The 21378-nt window shown below is 49.0% G+C and overlaps 1 pseudogene; it reads right to left on the bottom strand.

The window, feature by feature from the left end:
• Positions 1–20538: 20538 nt before the first annotated feature.
• On the bottom strand, positions 20539–20913 carry LOC139038210 (cytochrome c oxidase subunit 7A2, mitochondrial pseudogene; annotated as a pseudogene).
• Positions 20914–21378: the final 465 nt, after the last annotated feature.

Here is a 21378-nt window from a genome sequence, read left to right as displayed (position 1 = left end):
ACTATGACTGATATCTTTATAAGAAGAGAAAAGATACACAGATAGACATGCAATGGGAAAAGATGATGCGCTGATGAAGGAAGGGATTGGAATTCCACTGCCACAAGTCAAAGAATGCCTGGGTCCACCAGAAGCTGGAAGAAGCAAAAGAGAATCTTCTCTTTGAGGTTTCAGGGAAAGTATGGCCCTGCTGACACCGTTATGTTGGATTTCTAGCCTCTAGAACTGTGTAAAATTTCTGTGGTTTTAAACCACCCAGTTTGTGGTAATTTGCCAAGGCACCCCCAGGAGCTATTACATATGGCATGTCTTTTTTTTTTAGTTTATACCTTCATTGGTAGAGTATACATTCCAGTGGCATCCTGGGAAAAAGCATGTGGGAGTTAATTTTTTTTTAGAAGTGATGCCTGAATTATTTTTATTCACTTATTACACATCAGTGATAATCGGGCTGGATATAGAATTCTAGGTTGGATATAATGTTTCTTAAGAATTTTGAAGTCACTGCCCTATTCTTTTTTGCTTGTTTCTCTCCCTGCATCCTGTTGAGAATTTCAAATTCATCCTAATTCCCGATCTGTTGCATATGACTTGTTTTTTTCCCTACACTTTATAAACTTGGTAGGATGTTTCTTTTATTCCTAGTGCTCTTGAAATTGCATAGGAATGTACTTTGGTGTGAATATATCTTTTCACACTTGCAAACTTGAAGTTCGCTTTCAATCTATAGATTCTTGCTCTTCAAGTTTGGGAAATGTTCTTTTATTTTGTTGATGGAGCTCCCCTCCTCTGTGTTCACTGTTCTTTGTTTGTGGTGCTCTTGTTTGCAAGTGAGACTTCTTGGACTGATCTCCAAATTATTTCCTCTTTTCTTCCCTGTTTTCTGCTTTTTTTGTCTTTTCTTTCTTTTTCTTTTTTTGTATTTTGGCCACATTGCATGGCATACATGTTGGTTCCCTGCCCAGGAATCAAAGCTGGGTCTCCACAGTGAAAGCATCAAATCCTAACTACTAGGCCACCAGGGAACACCTTTGTCTTTCTGACATGCTTTCTGAAACTTTTCCTCAGTTTCATCTTCATTTTTTATTTTTTACAAAGTTTTTAACTTCTGTTTTCACATTTCTAATTTTCAAGAAATGTTTTCTGTTCTGTTATGTGTTCTTTTTCTATAGCATTCTGTTCTTGTTTCATGGATGTAATGTCTTTTTATTAATTTCCAAAGGTCATCAATGATAGTTTTTGCAAGTTTTTTTCTTGCATAATTGCTGTTTCCTCCAACTTGCTTTTATTTTGTACTCTAACTTACCTTGTGGAAATTTTCTTGAAAATTTCTTCATCTGTGGCTGTCTGAATGGATGGAGCTTCTTGACTGTGAGCTTTATTGTGGAGTGCCATGCTGTGCCAGTCGGTGGGAAATCCCCTGTGTCAGTATCTTCAGGTATTTCCACCTGAGCTTGTCAAACATAGCAAAGAAGATTTTTCCAACCTTCGGTCTACAGGGCAAAGGCTTAGCTACCAGCATTCTGGAAGTTCAACAGGGACAGAGGGAGAGAAGACAGCAATGTCCACAGTCACTGAATCCCCTTGTTTCTAAATGATAACCAGGGTATCAGATCCCATCAGCTGGGTCTGATGTCACACAGTCCAGGGTCCTGTTTTATCCTCGCTTGAAACCAAGCGGTCAGTCTCCTGCAAGAGTAGCGGAGGGGCAGGTACCCAACAGTGTGGGGTGTGGGGGGTAGGGTCCAGGCATCTGACTGCTACTAAATGGATTTCAACCAAGCCTGCAACTTTGTTCTGGGTTCCAAAGTACCTGCTGCTGCAGGTTCCCAAGTTCCTCTGTGCATTCTCTTCTATCAATCCAGTTGGTTCATGGATTTTCCTACTGTGAGCTTGGAATTCAGCTCAGTCAGGGCTATTCGGTGAGTTACTTCCTATCTATAAACTTTCCAACTCCCAAAGTTTTGTGATTTTCACCTCTCATTTTCCTTTTAGGTTTATGTCTTTATAAACTCCTGTCATGAGAGTTGTGGCAAGGTTTCATGAGGGACTGCAGTAAGATGCTTGTGTTTAGTCCGGTCTCTTTACTCGAAAGGGCTTCTTTTCCAATCCTATCTTGGGTCTTATTTTGGAAGGGAGCTCAGGTATATCTCAAGTCTGTTTTGAAATCCCTTCCCCAGTATCACTTGGTCCAAAATTTTGCTTTGAACCAGTCATGTCCTATCCAGAAAAACCCATAAAATGTATTTATTTATATCATAGTATCTTCCTATAGATACTGTACGAAGAGGGCAACAGAGGATGAGATGGTTGGCATCACCAATTCAATGGACATAACTTGAGCAAACTCCAGGAGATGGTGAGGGACAGGGAGGCCTGGCATGCTGCAGTCCATGAGGTCGTAAAGAGTCAGACACGACTTGGTGACTGAGCAGTGACATTTTCCTATATAACCCAAGGGATCAATTTCATCAGTTACTTTTGTCAAGCATTTTTCCACTCCTTTCTACCTTTCCTACACCTGATCCACATGTGATACTTGGAGGAAATAAAGAAAGCAGGGTTGGGGTGAGGGACATTAGTGATTTATTGGCTTGTGACACATGCAGTCGAAAGTCCACTTGGGGACTTGTTTATTTAGGATGATGAGGGAAGCCTACTTTGATCAAATGGGTGTGTGAGCAGAGACCACAGGAGATAAATGAATGGGGACTGCAGTTACTGGGGGCAGGAAATTTCTGGAGTGGGAAAGACAAGGTCAAAGGCTTTAGGAGGGAAAGGAGGAGATCTGTGAGGCTGGAGAGGAAGAGCGAGAGGGCGGTGTGGTGGGGGAACAACTCTATGGACCCATTAGATGCTGACATTTTGTCTGAATAAGATGGGAGTCTTGAGGAGAGTTAGACAGTACATCCCAAGTTGCTCTGGCTATTGCAGAAGAAGAGACTCATGGGCAAGAGCAGAAGGAAGCAGCCAAGTGCAGAGGCTGCTGGAGGCACCCAAGGGAGAGACGGTGCTGACCTGGATCAGGTAGCAGTGGAGGTGATGAGATAGGGCTGGATTCTGGGTCTAGTTTAAAGGCAAAGCTAAAAGGATTTGCAGGTGAGTTAGATGTGAGGTGTGCAGAACGAAAGGAATCCAGCTGTTTTTTTCCTAGAAAGACAGAGTTGCCAGATGTTGGCAGGGGGCAAGAGTGAGGGAAGGGCAGATCAGGAGTTAAGCTCTGGCTCTGCCAGTTGGAATTACCTGTTAGATGTCAAGGTGGAGATGATGAGCAGGCAGTTGCCTAAAGGTGGGAGAGCTGAGAAAAATACGCAGTATTTATGGAGCTCTTCCAGGGTGCCAAACTCTGTCTGTGTGCTTTACACATATATCTACTCAGCCCATCTCCATGGCACTCTGATAAGGGATTATTCTGCTTCTACATGGAGGGAGAACAAGGGCCCAGGAGGGTAAAGTAGTCAGCCCGTGGCCTTACCATGAATAAGTATCAGGGCTGAGTTCAAACCTGAACCATCGGGCCCCAGAGGCTGCCCTTCCATCCGCTGTGGTCTCTTTCGGGCTCACTGTGGGCAGTGGACACCTGATCAGGTCTGGTGTGGGATAGAAAAGTGTGAATCTCTCAGGCTCAGAACTGCGCAGGCAGCAGATTGGTACATTGTCAAAATAAGGCTTGTGGGGCCAGTCAGATCTGGGTTTGAATCTCTGTCACTTACTAACCTTGAAGAACTTATTTTTCCCTCTCAGCCTCCATCTCCTCTTCTATAAAATGGGGATAATAGTGAGATCTACTTCATAGAGTCATTGTGAGGTTGAAATGGAGCAATGCCTATAAGGTACTCAATAAATGTCATTAGTTATTATCATTGTTACTATCAAATGACAAAAGTTGTAGTGTTTCTTGATCAGACTTCCACCCCATCCTCAGTCCCCCATAAGCTGTTATGTTGGGAGGCAGAGACGACTGGTGGGAGGAAGCTTAAGAATCTAGTGTAGTAGACTTCATAGAATCTTTGGGAACAGCCCCTCTCTTTCAGAAGTCAGGTGTGGTTCAGGACATTACCCAAATCCTAGGATGTTAGTGAAACTTAGTGGTCAATAAAACCATCTACAATTCTTCAGGGCCAATGATTTCTTTCTTCATTTGCATTACTCCAGGACCTCAGAGATGGGGGCTGTAGGAGGGAAGAGTCCATCTAGGTTGGAGATCAGACTCATAAGGAAGCCTCCTGCTTCCCAAGGCTACCTTGGATTCCCACTTGGAAGATGCTGGGATGTAGCTTTAATGGGCCCATCTCACCACACAACATGCCAACAGCCCTGGATCATTTCCTGAGATGAGGCCATCTCTGACTTACAGGAATGACAGTCACCTTTAATTCTTGGGCCCAGAAGGATCCCAAATGAATTTAGAACAACTAAAGACTCTCAGTTCAGAAGGACACTTTAAAAAGCAACCCGTAATTACAGTTTGGGAGCTATGAAGTAGCCTGGAGAGACCAAAGCCTGTCCAGAAGAGACCAAAGAAAGAATTCTGTTTACCAACTTTTCATTTATGCTCCACCTACTTCCAAAAAGAATTTGAGGTGGCTGACTGGAGAAAGCAAACAAGAATCCCAGCTCTAAGACTTTGCCCACTGCTAAAATGCCCGAGATAGAGTTTTGCCATGAGGAGAAAGAAAGAGATCATGGAACCCGACACATCACACGAATGAATCAGCTACATTTATCCATATACATTGAGAAGGGAAACTATTCCAGTGGTTCTTTTTAAGCATCACCAGGGAATGGGATTTTTAAAGCAAATATTGCCATATTTAAATAACTGGTTTGTCTCTTTTCTAGGCACTGAAATTCTACTGTTAGAATTCTTAATGCAGATGTTTCAGGGAGGTGATAGTGATGTATCAGTTTATTAGATGGTTCCCATTTTGACAGTCCAGTCATGTAGGATGGCCAAGTGGTCTAAGGCGCCAGACTCAAGACTCTGTCTTCCCATTTTGACAGTCCAGGAGCACATCCTAATTTGGGACAGAAGATTTGAGAGTCTGGACTCTTGGTAATGCTGAGGGAAAGACAGAATAGGCTTGGAGGGGCACAGGTCGTGGTGGCTGACTGCATGGGGTTGGGTTGAGGGGTTGGTGCTGAGAGTGGAGGACACGGTAAAAAGAAAAGGTGGGCAAATGTGTGAGAGCAAGAAAGTGACATTTGGCGAGCATCTATTTTACATTTAAGCCTTTTAAATGTTATCTTTATGACAACTCTTGAGATCAGTATTATTATTTCTAATTTTCTAAGGAGGAAACCGAGGCTCAGAGAGGCGTAGTGGTGGGCCCAGGCCACAAAGCTAGAAAGAAAGTCAGTCCTGGCTTGTTCACAGTATGGTTCAGCACCAGTGGCTCCAAAACTGTGCCAAGTGTTGACTCTTTAGCTCCTGAAATTCTAGACCTGGGGACAGTTTAGGGATTCTCTTGTTCAACCTCTTCCTTTGATGAGGAAAGCAAAAAAACAGAGACCCAAGGAATCTGGACCTCTGGCTGATTGCAGAGACTCATTCTGAAACAACTCTAAAGCCCAGCTTCCTGCTGTTTGCTAATAACCACACACTTGAGCTACCTGGACGGCTGCCATGACAGCCTCACACGACAGGGCTCCTGAAGACTCTCCCAGCCGGCCACCATTTTCAAAACGGAAAATTTTCAGCAGCCACACCTGCTGGGAAGTGGAGTCTATTTTGCGCTGGAAGCCACTTTATTTACCATGCCTAACCTTGGTCTGCATCAGAGAACATTCTTAAGGATCTGGAGACATGCAGGTCAAATCATGTTACAACCAGTGCCCGGGGCAATGTGTGGCAGGGGGAGGGTGTAGTTCTGCTTCCTTATGTCAGGCATTTCCAGGCATAAGTGGCCTGGGGCTTGCAAATATTTTTGACATAGTGTGCTTTTTGTTGCTTATGGGATTTGATGTTTTTTTTAGGTAAATATCAGCATGAATTCCAGGGCAAACAGAACTTCCCTATATCATTCACAGGTAAATTAAAATTAACATCACTTTTACCAGTACCTAGTTGACAAACCCTGCTAAATTTAGGCAGTTGTGTAGCAGAAATCAAGTTATTTAAAACCCACTGTGACATATATGAAATGGTTGAATATATTAAATCAAAGGCATGTGTCCAGTTCTTACTAGGGGAAAAAGAGGAACAGAACATGTACATGTTCAGAACTATACAACCAATGGGCAAATAATAGCAGCCAAAGACTGCCATTTTTTAAATTATATTCCCTGTGCTGGGCACTGTCTTCCCTATACATTTTTATTGGGAAGCAGTCAGACTGCCTGAGTTTTACTCTCAGCTTTGCCATTTACCAACTGTATGACCTAGGGCAAATTTACTCACCCTCTTGCTCCTCCACTTTCCTCATCTGTAAAATGGGGATGAGATTGGCCCCCATCTAAAAGGCAGGCTTGTGAGGTGAAAAGAGATTATCCTCTGAAGGCATTTAGCAGAAGAATTGGCCTGTAATGAGCATTTGTTACCTGTCAGCAGCGCTTGCCTTTTGACTGTTACAGATATGCCAAGTCAGTTTCTTTATCCTCATTTTGAGAATGGGCGCTGTGGGCTCACAGAGTCAACACACTGCCCAGAGTCACACAGAGGGTCTGGGGCAGAACTGGGGTTTGAACTCGAACCTTTCTCCCTGTGAAACTTAACTCAGGGAGGAGCCAGAGTGAGCCTGTGCAGTTTCAAGCAGGCAGGTGGTGGCGGGAGGCGAGGTGGTTTTGAGTAGCAGGGTCATGAACATGTCACTTCTCCTGGGGTTGGTGTGGGATCTTCTGTTTCACAAATGTAATGAAAGGAAGCACATTAGTGTTACCATAAAATTGCTTGGCTTAAAAGGAATTACATTTTGAAGGGAAATAAAGAAAACACTTTACTGTTCTCATTTGATTTGAGATGTGAGGTCTTTTGGGCAGAGCCAATTACACTGGCCCTCACCCTGTCAGACCCAGTGACTCCTTCTTACAGGAAATATTTTGTAAAATCCCCTTTGTCGTCCTGAAATGAAATGTATCTACACACATAATTCCCCCTCCCAAATAAATATAATGCCCTATTGTAATAGAAAAGAGAAATTTTATTTAAAAAAAAAAAGCGATTTATGGTGAAATCATACAAGTGCCAATATCTAAACACCTGGGCATGACCAGATCAAGGGATATAGTTTAAGTGATCAGATAAGTGCTCCAAGCTATAATGACTACATTTGTATTGAAGAAAAGTAAGACAATTGTTGACTGAAGAGTATTAAAACTTCCTTATGGTTAATAATTTGAAAAGAGTGAATGAAGAATGCGTGTCTGTTTCAAATGTAGAATCATCTAGACATGTAGACAGACACAGGTGGGTTACATGGGTAACTCATCTAACTCCAGCAGCTTTTCTGTCTGTGATGTATTTTTTCTGAAATGGCGATTCGAATCTTGGTAAGGTTCCAAATAAAACAAAATTTAATCTTCTCTAAATTTACACAGGAGTTACATTCTGGGAAGCTCAGTGTATATTAAACTTTACCCAAAATACTTTGTGTTTATGTGTAAAGCTGAACCAGATTCTGGGTTAGATTCTTATAAACAGGGTTTCACCTTCATGTATGTCTGATGGATCATTCAAAAGTGTGTGGGGTTATAAATCAGAATGTGAAGGGTGAAACTCTGAAACTCCTAGAAGGAAAAGATGACTTAGCACCAAAATTTATTAACCTTAAAGGAAAAGTTAGTAAATTTTACTCTGTAAAGATTCTGGTTTCATCGATGACACTTTCAGGATAGTGAAAAGACAAGTTGATGACAGGCTATCTGTAATCCATATATTCATGGAAGAAGTCATTCTGGGAATCATAAAGAATTACAAATAAGAGAAAAGACAGATTACAGCAGTAAACTGGGCAGAAGACTTGAGCAGATACTTCACAAAAGAGAATATTCACAGCACACCCTCTAGAATGGCTAACATGAAATAGACAGTACTAAGTGTTGGCAAGGAAGCAGGGCAACAGGAATACTCCCACTGTGGAGGTGGGAAGCCAGCTGCTACAACAACTTTGGAAAACTCTGGCAGTAACTACAAAGCCTGCATATATACCATTCCTGTGATCCAGACAGCCACTCCTTGGTGTCTGCCTAGGAGAAATGTGTATGCTTATCAGTCAATAAGTGTGAGAGGGTACGTTTGAGGCAGTGCGACTCCTTGTGGCTCCGAACTGAAAACAACCCATGTGCCCATCATGAACTATATGCAGCAACACAGAGAAGTCTCACAGACGTGACAGCGTGTGAAGGAGCCAGACACGGGAGTACACGTGGCATGACGTCATTTCTAGGAGGTTTAGAATAAAAAAGGAGTTCCTTAGAAGTGTCAGAAGTCAGGGTGCTGGTTACCTCTGGTGGATGGTCCTGACTGTAAGGACCCAAAGGGTTTGGGGTGCTGATATTCCTCTGGTTTTGGTCCGAGAGTTGGTTACATGGATATGTTCACTTAGTGAAAATGTATTGGGTCTACACTTCTGTGTTTGTGCCATAGTTCAATATGTTTACAGTGAATATTGAAAAAAGGAGTCAACCACTATCCACTAACATCACGGGCTCCACCCCCATCACTGGAACAGCTGAAGATCCCTCTGTGAGAAACACTGGCCCAAACAAAAGGGGTTAAAACAAAAGAAGGGGGACATTCTCTACACAGGAAGGTAACAGGGGTGTTTCTGAGCCCAAAGAGCACGCCATGAGGTTACTGGTCACAAGTGGGGAACTGAGCCAGCAGGGCACCAGTGACCAGGTGGGAAGGGCCATGGTTCTGGATGCCAGCAGGTGCCAGCGAACACCCAGGCCAGGGCCCCGTCCTTCCCCCGCTGAGATGGTGTGTGGCCCTCCCCTAGACCTGGATATGGAGGTATCTCGTGGGCATCACCCAGCAGAGCACACATGAGGCAGGCGAGTTAGAGCAAAGTCTTAGACCCGTGCCTCCCCGGGTGTCAGCCTTTTGATAAAGTTGCTGGATTGTGTGAGTCTGAGGGTTACAGGGAGCAAAGGGGGCCAGGGTAGGGGTACAGTAGTGGGGCTTGAAGCAGTAACTGTTTACAACCTGCGTGGCAGTGTTTATAACTTATCAGCCAGTACAAGCATGTCTTTATATACTGGCTGAAGGTCAGCCTAGCCTGAGCATACTATCCAGATGAGAATCAGAGGGAGGTCATCTGAAAGACATTTTTATCCAAGAGACACGCAGGCAGCATACACTTCTCTCTTATAAACAGTTGTGAAAACCACCCGAGAAACAACATCCTGGCCCACAGAGTGGGCTGAGGCCGCTCACAGGACATCGATTCCACGCGGAGAGAGAGGGAAAGAGGCATCTCAGCCGGAGGTCAGTCCAGGGAGAGACCGTCTCCTGATTAAGTTCATAGCAGCTGCTCTGAAAGCACTGCACCTAGGCCAGCAGTAGTTTATAGACAATCATGCTGCTTCCTCTCTCCTTTCAAACAGTTCTACAGGACTGGTGTGGCGCTTCCATGGTCAAAGGGGTTCCAGATTCCTTCACTATTTCTGCTTCCCCACCTTTAGCTTTTGCCTTCATCCTCTAGTTTGTCTCATGGCCCAAAGAGGCTGTTGGAGTTCCAGCTATCTCTTATGCATTCCAGAAAGGAGGATGGAGGAGATGGGAAAGAAGATACTCCATCTAGCTGACTTCCTTCTAAGGGACATCCTTGATCTTGCCTAGTGAAGACTTGGAGTAATTTCCAGGGTGTCACAGGGAAAGTGAGAGCAAGTCCTCAAGAAAACAGAGAATCAGAGAAGCCTTCTATGCAGTCAGATCTGGAGCAGGCATTTTGCAGAACCCATTGGGGAAAAATGTGTTTTTAGAAATCAACAGATTATTACTCTGAGCTAGGAGCACTGGGAGATACAATTAGTATCAAGACCTCTGGGCCCACAAAGCAACTAGAGAGGGTGGAGGGCAGAAGGTTAGGTTTAGCTGAGTCTAGATGCTAGAAGAGAAAGAGGATCCAGCCAGGTCAGAACAGCGAGTGGCCTCCGAAGCACCTGTCCAGGTGCTTCTTGGTGCTTCTTGGTGATGAAGGTCCTTGGTGTTCACTGAATGCCAGTTCACACCATGTGACACGTGCATCTGTGTCCAGCCTATTCTTGGAGTCCCTCCTGTGGCCTTGCCTGAGATACCCAGGACTCCCAGACTCAGGGCAGTAGCCTCATTGCAAAATTTAATCTCCAAGTTTAACCAACGCAAACACACATTCATTCAGCAGTGGAGATGTGAGGCTGAGACACTCTGGAGCCATGGGGAAGTCACACATGTGGCTTCCTCTGATGGCTGAGCATGGGGACAACCTTCCCATCCCAATGCTCTGGGCAGCGGAGTCAGAATCCAGACCCACAACCAGGCAAGTGCAGCCTCTCACCCCTCCGCTGCCCCCACTCCAGTCCCATGAGTTTATTGTTTAAATCAGATCTGTAAAGCATCTACTGAAGATGCAAGTAGTGTTCTGGGTGCTGGTGGGCAGGTCTGTCCCTGCAAATGTGGTGCCCAGGCAGGAGTCTCAGGGGAGGACCCTATATCATATGCTTATTAGTTAGGAGTTCTAATCAAGCTACCAAGCCATTAAGAACAGTATGCTCTAAAACCTTCTCTCAACAAATGTGCTTTCCTAACTGTCTGCCCTGTGGTGAGACAATAGGGCCTCTTGAGGACTGGGGCCAGCTGGAATGTATGCCCAGTCCAAAGAGGGCAATGCCCCAATGTATGCCCAGCCCAAAGAGGGCAATGCCCCAGTGTATGCCCAGCCCAAAGAGGGCAATGCCCCAGTGTATGCCCAGCCCAAAGAGGACAATGCCCCAGAGCTCCAGAGGGGTTTCCCATGTGAGGATATAGGCCTTTCACCCCATTTTATACGCAGACAGAAATGTGGATTTTATGTGAAATCTCCAAAGTTAAAATATTTAAACAATGACCACCCCCCGTTCAGTTTATAAGACACCAGGAAGCTGAACACTGGACACGTGGGCCCGTATCTGGCCCACAGGCTGCTCTGTTGCCAGTTCTGTGTTGCCTGCCTCTGAACAGATCCCAATGGGCTGGAGTAGGTGGTCTGCATAGGTTGATTTATTGTATTTTCCCCATCCTGTCTCCAGAATTATTAAACTTCACGCTTTTTCAGTGTCACCCTGAAGCCAACAGCCGACTATGCAAGGATAAAAAAGAAAAGAAAAAGGGATCAGGGAACTGAGGTGGACTCCAGAGACCCCAGACGGTCCGCCCAGAAGCTTGGGAGTTCACAGGTTCCCTTCAGCCCTCATCTGCGGAGGTGCGGAGGGTCGGAGGCTCACTGCCTGCATCTCAGACTCCGTGGAGCCGCGGCGCTGACAAGGAGGGGTTGCGTGCGCCCTCTAGTGGACAGAGCGGGCACTGCCGAAAGCCCACCGGCTGGCTGGGGACTTGAAGAGCTCCCTGGGGTGGGAGTCGAGGAAAATGATCTCACCTGGGCCCCAGGGGTCGAAATAGCCTGGCCTGGCACCAGTCAGTCAGTCAGTTCAGTCGCTCAGTCGTGTCCGAGTCTTTGCGACCTCATGGACTGCAGCGTGCCAGGCCTCCCTGTCCATCACCAACTCAGTTTACTCAAACTCATGTCCATTGAATCGGTGATGCCATCCAACCATCTCATCCTCTGTCGTCAGCTCCTCCTCCTGACCTCAATCTTTCCCAGCATCAGGGTCTTTTCAAATGAGTCAGTTCTTCACATCAGGTGGCCAAAGGATTGGAGCTTCAGCTTCAACATCAGTCCTTCCAATGAATATTCAGGACTGATTTTCTTTAGGATGGACTGGTTGGATCTCCTTGCTGTCCAAGGGACTCTCAAGAGTCTTCTCCAACACCACAGTTCAAAAGCATCAATTCTTCGGCACTTAGCTTTCTTTATAGTCCAACGCTCACATCCATACATGACTACTGGAAAAACCATAGCCTTGACTAGACGGACCTTTGTTGGCAAAGTAATGTCTCTGCTTTTTAATATGCTGTCTAGGTTGGTTATAATTTTTCTTCCAAGGAGTAAGCATCTTTTAATTTCATGGCTGCAATCACCATCTGCAGTGATTTTGGAGCCCAGAAAAATAAAGTCAGCCACTGTTTCCACTGTTTCCCCATCTATTTGCCATGAAGTGATGGGACCGGATGCCATGATCTTATTCTGAATGTCGAGCTTTAAGCCAACTTTTTCACTTTCCTCTTTCACTTTCATCAAGAGGCTCTTTAGTTCTTCTTCACTGTCTGCCATAAGTGTGGTGTCATCTGCATATCTGAAGTTATTGATATTTCTCCTGGCAATCTTGATTCCAGCTTGTGCTTCATCGAGCCCAGCATCTCTCATGATGTACTCTGCATATAAGTTAAGAAGCAGAGTGACAATATACAGGTTTGACATACTCCTTTCCCGATTTGGAACCCTTTCCCAATTTGAAGATCTTTTTTGTACAGTTCTTCTGTGTATTCTTGCCACCTCTTCTTAATATCTTCTTCTTGTGTCCATACCATTTCTGTCCTTTATCGAGCCCATCTTTGCATGAAATATTCCCTTGGTATCTCTAATTTTCTTGAAGAGCTCTCTAGTCTTTCCCATTCTATTGTTTTCCTCTATTTCTTTGCACTGATCGCTGAGGAAGGCCTTCCTATCTCTCCTTGCTATTCTTTGGAACTCTTGTCCTAGTGGACATCCAAGGAAACAAAGTCTCAGCCTGCTAAGGAGAGCGCCTGCGGTGACAGAGCTGGGTCTCCAATCCTGTCCCATGACCTCAGGTCCCCAGATGCTAAGCAGGCGGGAGAAGCCTTCTCAGCTCTCGCCTCTCTGAGTCGATCGGCCACACTGGAACAGCCCTGTCCCCTGCTCTTTATCTGTCTCCATCTGGCTTTCTCCGGCGTGTCTCTCTTCCAGAATCCCTCTACTGCGCTGCTCTGGCTTCCCCTCATGTCCTTGCCTCTCAGCGTTGGAGCCCAGCCCTGGACCCCTCTCCTGTGTCCCTGATCTCCCTGCACAGGTGACCGTATTGCCGCCTCGCTTTAAGATGCACGGAAAGGCTAGTCACTCCCAAAGTCATCCAGCAAGCCTGGAGTCTCATGTGAACTCTGGGCTCACATATCCAAGGGCTTATTTGTCATCTCCCCTTAGATTTCCAATAGTCACTTCATGTCTAATAAGCCCAAATGGAACTCCTGGTTTCCCAGTCCCAGGCTGACCCCATCCATCCCCAGCTCAGGAGGTGGCTACTTCTTCCTTCTAGCTGCTCGGGTTAAAACCTGGACCTGCCTCCGATGCCCCACTCCCATTCCACTCTGCATTGTTCTTCTTTCAGAAGACATCCTCAGTCCAAGCCCTTCTCACACCTCCATGACTGTCCCCCAGGTCTCCCACCTGGATGATGACAGACACCTTCTCACGAGCCTCTCTGCTTCTTCTCTGCCTCCCTTAGAGTCTGTTTTCTAAAAATCAGCAGACAGAATAATGTTCATAAAACATAAGTCAACTCATGGAACATCCTTGTTCTAAAGGCCCCGGTGGTTTCCCCTCTCAGAGTAAATGCCTCCCCTCCTCTCTGATCTCTTCCTCACCCTTCTTCTCCTGCTTTCCCCCTTCCGCCACAACGGCGTCTCTGCTGTGGCCTAAACACCCGGCTTCTACCTCGGGGCCCTTGCACCAGCTCTGCCCTCTGCCGGGAATGTTTTTCCCCAGGTGATTTACCCCTGCTCAACCTCTGCCTGCATGACGTGGCTAAATGTCACCTTCGAGTGAAGTGGCCCCTAATCACTCACTCATTTCTTCAGCTAATGTTTGTTGAGGGCCCATTATGTGATAGCACTGTTCTAGGTACGGGAGAAATGTCTTTGAACAAAACAGACCAATGTTCCTGCCCATGTGGAGGAAGATTATAAACAGAAAGGTAAAAGGTCACTCTTAGAGGATGATAACTGCTATTTTTGTTAAAGGGAGGGAGATGAGCAACTTAGGGAGATTGAGTCTGCCAGAGAGGCTGCAGCTTTAAACTGGATAATCAGAACAGGGCAATTCATAAAATGCCATGTGAACAAAATTTTGGAAAGGTGACGGCTCAAGTCATGAGGGTGCCTGGTGGGTGGGGGGAGAGCATGATGGCCAGAGGGAGCAGCCAGTGCAAAGGCCCTGAGGCAGGGAGCGTTCTCGCCGTTTCAGAGAATGGCAAGAAGTCCAATGTGGCTGGAGGGGATGAGCAAGGAGACGTGGGTGAGGAGAGGGCAGAGTAATGAGGTGTGTGGCGTGGAGGGTGAGGGTATCCAGATCCACCTTCCGAGGAGAGCAGTGGTCCCGAGAGGCCACCACGGTAAACACGCTCCTTCTCCCCATTGCCCGCAGGCTCCCTCTGCTCTGCTTCCTCAGCCAACACACATGCCGTTTCTAGGTCGCTGATGGCTGCTCTCAGAGATTCCCCAGGCCGTGGACAGTGCCGTGTGGCTGCGATGGGCCCTCTGGTGCCCCGTGGTGTGATGGCCTCGGCAGGAAGCCCCGCAGGCGGCAGCCCCGTGCCCAGCAGGAGCGTTGACCGGGTCGGTGGACCTGAGTGCCATGGCAGGCGTGGGGATCTGTTGCCAGGGCAGTGGGGACAGGAGAGGTGTTCAAGGAAGGAGGGTGGCGGGGACCCAAGATCGCCTAATTTTAACCCAGATCCCTTGCAGAGACATGGCTTCTGGCCCCAGGGCCCTCAGTGCCAGGCACAGAGCCAAGCACAGAGACGGCTGCGCAAACCCTTCCTGCGCTGCGAACCGCCCCTCCGAGGAGTCCCCGGAGCTCAGCGGGGAGAGGGGACGGAACGGGGTGCCAAGCGTCTCTCCCAGGTCCTCCGCTCCTGGCCCCTGTGGATGGGGCGCTCTTCCCAGATTTCACGCTCCCTGGATCCCAAGCATGTGGGCTGAGAAGCTGCCCTCTGAGGGGTTGGGTCCCTGCAGGACCAGGGTCTCAGCCCCGGTTTGGCCGGCTGGAGTCCTGGGGCCAGGGCTGATGCCCCACGGGTCACAGGGAGGACTTTCTAGGATTCCCGAAGGCGCTGAGCATCCCCGCTTTAGGGTACCTCAGTCCACAAGTGACGAAGCTTCAAGCTTTCAGTCCTGCCACACCCATTGCCGGCCCTCAGAGGGTGCCAGGGAGACAGGAGTCACAGTGCTGAGGCCGAGTGTGGGGTCTGCTGGAGAAAGCGGACAGGTCCGCTGCAGGCTCCTGGCAGCGGGAGGGGAGCCACCAGCTGGCACCAGGTAGTGGGCGTGGGGGCTCCGATGGGGCCACTGGCCCAGCCTGGCCGTGGGAAGCCCTCTAATTAGTTTCCTGGGGCTGCCGTCACAAATGACCACAGACTCAATTTAAAGCAACATACATTTCTTCCCTTTCAGTTCTGGAGGCAAGCAGTCTGAAATCAGGGTCACTGGCTAAAGCCAAAGTTCCTTCTGGAACTTTCCTTCTCCCCCGAGGGGAGAATCTGCTCCCTGCCTTTTTCAGCGTCTAGAGGCTGGCGGTGTTCCTCGGCTCAGAGCTCCTGAAAGTGCGAGCTGCTCAGCCATCTCCAACTCTTGTGGCCCCAGGGACTCTTAGCTCAGCAGGCTCCTCTGTCCATGGGGACTCTCCAGGCAAGAATACCGGAGTGGGTCGCCATGCCCTTCTCCAGGGGATCTTTCCGACCCAGGGACCGAATCCCGGTCTAAGTCTCCTGTGTTGGCAAGCAAGTTCTTTACCACTAGCGCCCCCTGGGAAGCCCCCTTTAAGGACACTGGTGATGACATTTAGGGTCCCCTGGATAATGCGTGAGCATCTCCTTGTCTCACGATCAGTAACTTAATGGTACCTGCAGAGTCTCGGCCACACAAGGTAACTCTCCCGGCTTTCCAGGGATGAGGCCCTGCATCCGTGGGGGACCTTCCACAGCTTCCGAGTGTTGATGATTGGGTCTGAGGCAAGAGTGAGGGTGCTTCTGAGTGGGCGGGGCTAAGGAGCAGGGGGTGGGGCAGACCTGGGCTGGGAGCTGCAGCGATGTGCTCCCCCCTCTTTGGGAGGCTGTGACCACCCCAAGGAGGGGGGCAGAGAGGGGTGACCAGAGCTCAGGGCTGATGGGAGAGGGATGCTCCTGACCTTGGTGACCCAGAACAGGAGGATCTGGGTTACAGGTGCCCAAGCCCACTCTCCTGTCTCCCTCGCAAGCCTGCTGACACTCTCCTCTCCACACACACACACTCACACACGCACGGCAGCCTCGTGGGCACGGGGCGTGGCACACCAGCAGAGATATCACTTGGGCAGTGGCACAGCCAGATGATTTTCGAGAAAGTTCATTCTGCCCACACAGGCAAGGATGGGTCAGCACAGGAGAGAGTGTGGAGGCAGGAGGCCAGACCCTCCTGCACGGACCCTGAGCACTGTTTAATCTGAATGGCCCTACCTGGAGGTCAGTTTCTCCGATGGGTTGTTTGGGTTAGTTGAGTAGTCGGCTGTGTCTGACGGGGAGACGTGGTACCATACAGCCGTCACACGCAACGCCTCCCATTCAAAGATGCTGGGCCAACAGGGAGGTCTCCAGCATGCTTGGCTGCAAGCTACAGAAACCACCTGCAGTGAGTTTAGGAGGAAACAGGATTTACTGCAGAAGGCTGGGGACTGCCAGCATCTCCGGAGTAGCTCTAGAACCGGGTCAGAGGCTCTGCTGGGGGAACTTGGCCCACACGTGGGGCGGCTCCAGGAAGTAAGACCATGGCCAGCACCCAGCAGAGCCACCATGCAGAAGGGCCCAGAGGGAACCCTGGCCCCTGGCCCCTGCCATCCCCCTGGCCCCTGCCGTCCCCCTGCCATCAGTGGGCATCTGCTTCATCTCAGAGTACACTGCTGAGGCATCTACTCAGCGCGCCTGCTCACGGGCCTGCAGCTTAGCTTCTGGGAAAACAGTTTCTGGCTTCTCTGGGGAGTCAGACCCAGGAGGAGAGAATTCTTCAAAGCCATGAAGGGTGTTCAAAATGCCAGACAAGGGGCTTCCCTAGTAGTCCAGTGGCTAAGACTCTGTGCTCCCAAGACAGGGTGCCTGGGTTTGATCCCTGATAGGGGAACTAGATCCCACTTGCTGCAACTACTGGGGCAGCCAAATAAACAACAACAGAAATGCCAGACAAGCAGGACAAATATGCACTGCAAGTAAATAAGGGAAAATAATTTTCAAGTTTAGGTCATCACAGATCCCGTCATTGGAAAGGAGAGACAGCATGTGTGATGATGGCTTCTGTCACTGGGGAGAGTAATGCAGGAGGGGCCTCCTCTATGCAAATCCCACCTGGGCCCCCCCAGAGGGGCACAGACACCCCAAAGCACACCCCAGTTCTGGGCACTGTGACTTTGTCACCGTGTGTAAAGTCCCCTTGGCAGGGTGGAGTGCTGAGTCTGTGTCTTCCAGGGTACCCTTCATCCTCGTCTCTTCTAGTCTCTGGGGAATACAGGTGGGACAGGAACAGTCTCTCTCACTCCCCAGCTCTCTGAGCCCCATCTGGGAATCAGCAAGGACCATAATCCTCTCTCTTCTCAATCCATCGGCTCCATGGAGACCATGGGCACAGCTCACGTTGCTGCAGAAGCCCTATATGAAGTCTTTGCATGCTTAACAAGGAAGGCACCTTTCAGGAGGAGCTGCTGCCTGGACTCGCCTTGAGGCCCCTTGGCGCGGTCACCCACCTTCATGCGGGTGCTGGCTGCCTGGACTCAACCTGAAGTCCCTTGGTGCGGTCACCCACCTTCATGCAGGTGCTGGCTGCCTGGACTCGCCCTGAAGCCCCTTGGGGTGGTCACCCACCTTCATGCAGGTGCTGGCTGCCTGGACTCACCCTGAAGCCCCTTGGTGAGGTCACCCACCTTCATGTGGGTGCTGGCTGCCTGGACTCAACCTGAAGCCCCTTGGGGTGGTCACCCACCTTCATGCGGGTGCTGGCTGCCTGGACTCACCCTGAAGCCCCTTGGCGAGGTCACCCACCTTCATGTGGGTGCTGGCTGCCTGGACTCACCCTGAAGCCCCTTGGCGAGGTCACCCACCTTCATGTGGGTGCTGGCTGCCTGGACTCGCCCTGAAGCCCCTTGGGGTGGTCACCCACCTTCATGCGGGTGCTGGCTGCCTGGACTCAACCTGAAGCCCCTTGGGGTGGTCACCCACCTTCATGTGGGTGTTGGCTGCCTGGACTCACCCTGAAGCCCCTTGGCGAGGTCACCCACCTTCATGTGGGTGCTGGCTGCCTGGACTCGCCCTGAAGCCCCTTGGGGTGGTCACCCACCTTCATGCAGGTGCTGGCTGCCTGGACTCACCCTGAAGCCCCTTGGCGAGGTCACCCACCTTCATGCGGGTGCTGGCTGCCTGGACTCAACCTGAAGCCCCTTGGGGTGGTCACCCACCTTCATGCGGGTGCTGGCTGCCTGGACTCAACCTGAAGCCCCTTGGGGTGGTCACCCACCTTCATGTGGGTGCTGGCTGCCTGGACTCAACCTGAAGCCCCTTGGGGTGGTCACCCACCTTCATGCAGGTGCTGGCTGCCTGGACTCGCCCTGAAGCCCCTTGGGGTGGTCACCCACCTTCATGCAGGTGCTGGCTGCCTGGACTCGCCCTGAAGCCCCTTGGGGTGGTCACCCACCTTCATGCGGGTGCTGGCTGCCTGGACTCGCCCTGAAGCCCCTTGGGGTGGTCACCCACCTTCATGCGGGTGCTGGCTGCCTGGACTCACCGTGAAGCCCCTTGGTGAGGTCACCCCGTCCCTGTGCACAGCCTCCCCCTCCTGTGTTGCCCGCTGCTGTTAATTCCTTCTTCCTCGTTTCTTCCAGTTTCTGCACTGCACCCCGGTGCCTCTCCACAGGCTGTCTCTGCTTTCAGGCGTGTCTTTGGTGGCAGTGAGGGGTGGGGGATGTTTACATACAGCTGCTGGGGATAGGGAGCGAAGTGTGGCAGTTACTATGGAAACGTGACCTGGGCATGCCCCACCTCGGGTCTACTTTGCAGAGCCCTCATCTCCGCTGCACAAGGCTTTCCTGCTGCTGTGTCATTTGTAGGCAGAAGTCGGGAAACCGAGACTCAGCTCAATGTCCATCCAGCGTGATCATATGCAAAACAGCATGGCCTGTGACGCCCTGGTTAAAACAAAGCAGTGCAGAAGAGTGATTAAGCACTAAGCATGATTAAGTACATATCGGGGTCAAGTGGACTCTGAAGACAGACGGCCCAGGTCTAAATCTCACTTGGTTACTTGCTGTGTGATCTCGGGCAGGTCACTTAACCTCTCCATGGTTAATCTCTGCTGTGACTTCTCCGTCTGAAAAACGGATGATAACAATGGCTCCTGCCTCACAGGGTCATTGTGAAGATACAAGGAAATTAGTACTGTGTATATACCATAGAAGGGGCTTCTCTGGTGGCTCAGCGGTAAAGAATCCACCTGTCAATGCAGGAGACACAGGTTCAATCCCTGGGTCAGGAAGAGCCCCTGGAAAAGGAAATGGCAAACTACTCCAGTATTCTTGCCTGGGAAACCCCATGGAGAGAGGATCCTGGTGGGCTATAGTCCATGGGGTTCACAAAAGAGTCAGACACAACTTAGCAACTAAACAACAGCAAATACTATAGATCCTCAAAATATATTAAATGCAAAAAAGGAACTTCCAGGAATACCTATGTATAGATACACATACATTCTGTTACAGCATTTGTGAAAGAATTTTGCCAACAAACCCAAATCATTTACATGCATACACACATTCACATGCATAGAAAATGCATGGGAAGATCCACATGCTGGGAAGATCCACAGCAAATATGTAACCCTTAGACAAGAAAAAACAATAAACCACCCGTAAGAAAAACCAATGTGTGAGTTCTTCTACCCTGGGTGTAGCTTACTCTCTGATTTCATTTTGGCTGTCTGCAAGAGGATTCAGTTTAAAAGAGTAATCCATTTCCCTTTAACCCATTGCTTGAGCATTCATGCTCATTCTGCGGTTCCTTCCTCGCTCCATCCTTGAGCATTGTGTTGGGGAGGGCAGGGCAACTAGTCCTTGCCGGTTCATCTAAGCCACTTCCTCCCGCCCGCTCATGGCGCGCCCTCTGGTGGTGGTAACGTGTAGCGCTGTGAACCCACAACACGTGCGGGAAAAGCAGAAAAGAGTTGCTGATTCTCCCTGGCAGTCTGCCCTGAACTTTTGACTCTGGGCTGGGGCCTGGTCGTCTCGCCAGAACTCCGTACAGTGGGAGAAGTCTTTACCTTTTTTGTTTTTTAAGTTATTCCTATCTGGGGTTTTCAGACTTAGCAACTAAAAACACTAGGTGCCTGGTTGGATTTGAACTTCAGTATGTATCACAGATCAGTTTTTTGTTTTTGTTTTTTTTTCATGGTAAAGACTGCTTTATTGGTGGCAGCTAGTTCAAGTCAATAAATATTGATCCCCAAAGAACTCAGGTATGTGTCAGATTACTGGTCCACAGAGAGATGAATGGAATTGAACCAACTGATGGCTGGGAGGATAAACTGAAGTCAATCCTGCTTCTTGGGAAATGAAGCCACAGCCAGTTCATACATGGCATATGCCGTCCCACCAACTGTGAGAATCATGGTGGCTCTGTACAGGAGGGCATCAGCTATGCCACCCTTTAGATGCACTGGCATTCCATTATCCTCCTGAAACAGCTTTTGTTTCTCTGGAACCTTATTTTCAAACTGCCTGCGTGAAGAAGTACTTATGGTCCTCTTAGCAATCTGACGGAGAGCCAGAAGATTCTGCAGCATCTTGACTCAGTTACTGCCCACCAACCGCGGCAACTCACAGATCAGTTTTTTACGAGTATGTTGTATAATTGCATGGAACATGTAAAGGTGTTAGTCACTCAGTCGTGTCAGACTCTTTGCGACCCCATGGGCGGTAGCCTGCCAGGCTCCTCTGTCCATGGGAGTCTCCAGGCGAGAATACTCGAGTGGGATTGCCATTCCCTTCTCCAGGGGATCTTCCTGACCTAGGGATCGAACCCACATCTCCTGCATTGAAGGCAGATTCTTTACCATCTGAACCACCAGGGAAAACCGTGCATGGAACATACTTATGCTGAAAAATTATTCTCCCTTTATCTGAAATTCAAATTCCTGAATTTTGTGCATCCCCAGTGGGAGAGGCTCCTATTGACCTGGGGGAGGGAAGTAAAGGAGCGAGAGGGAAAGGGAGGAAGAAGGTCCGGGAGTGGGAATGAGTGAAGGAAAGCAGTGTGGGCTCAAGCGAGTCTTTTGGTGCA

Source organism: Odocoileus virginianus, chromosome 14 (genome assembly GCF_023699985.2).
Source record: "Odocoileus virginianus isolate 20LAN1187 ecotype Illinois chromosome 14, Ovbor_1.2, whole genome shotgun sequence".
Taxonomy (NCBI): Eukaryota; Metazoa; Chordata; class Mammalia; order Artiodactyla; family Cervidae; genus Odocoileus; species Odocoileus virginianus.
Note: the sequence above shows the minus strand (reverse complement) of the source record. Positions and strands in the feature narration are given on the sequence as shown.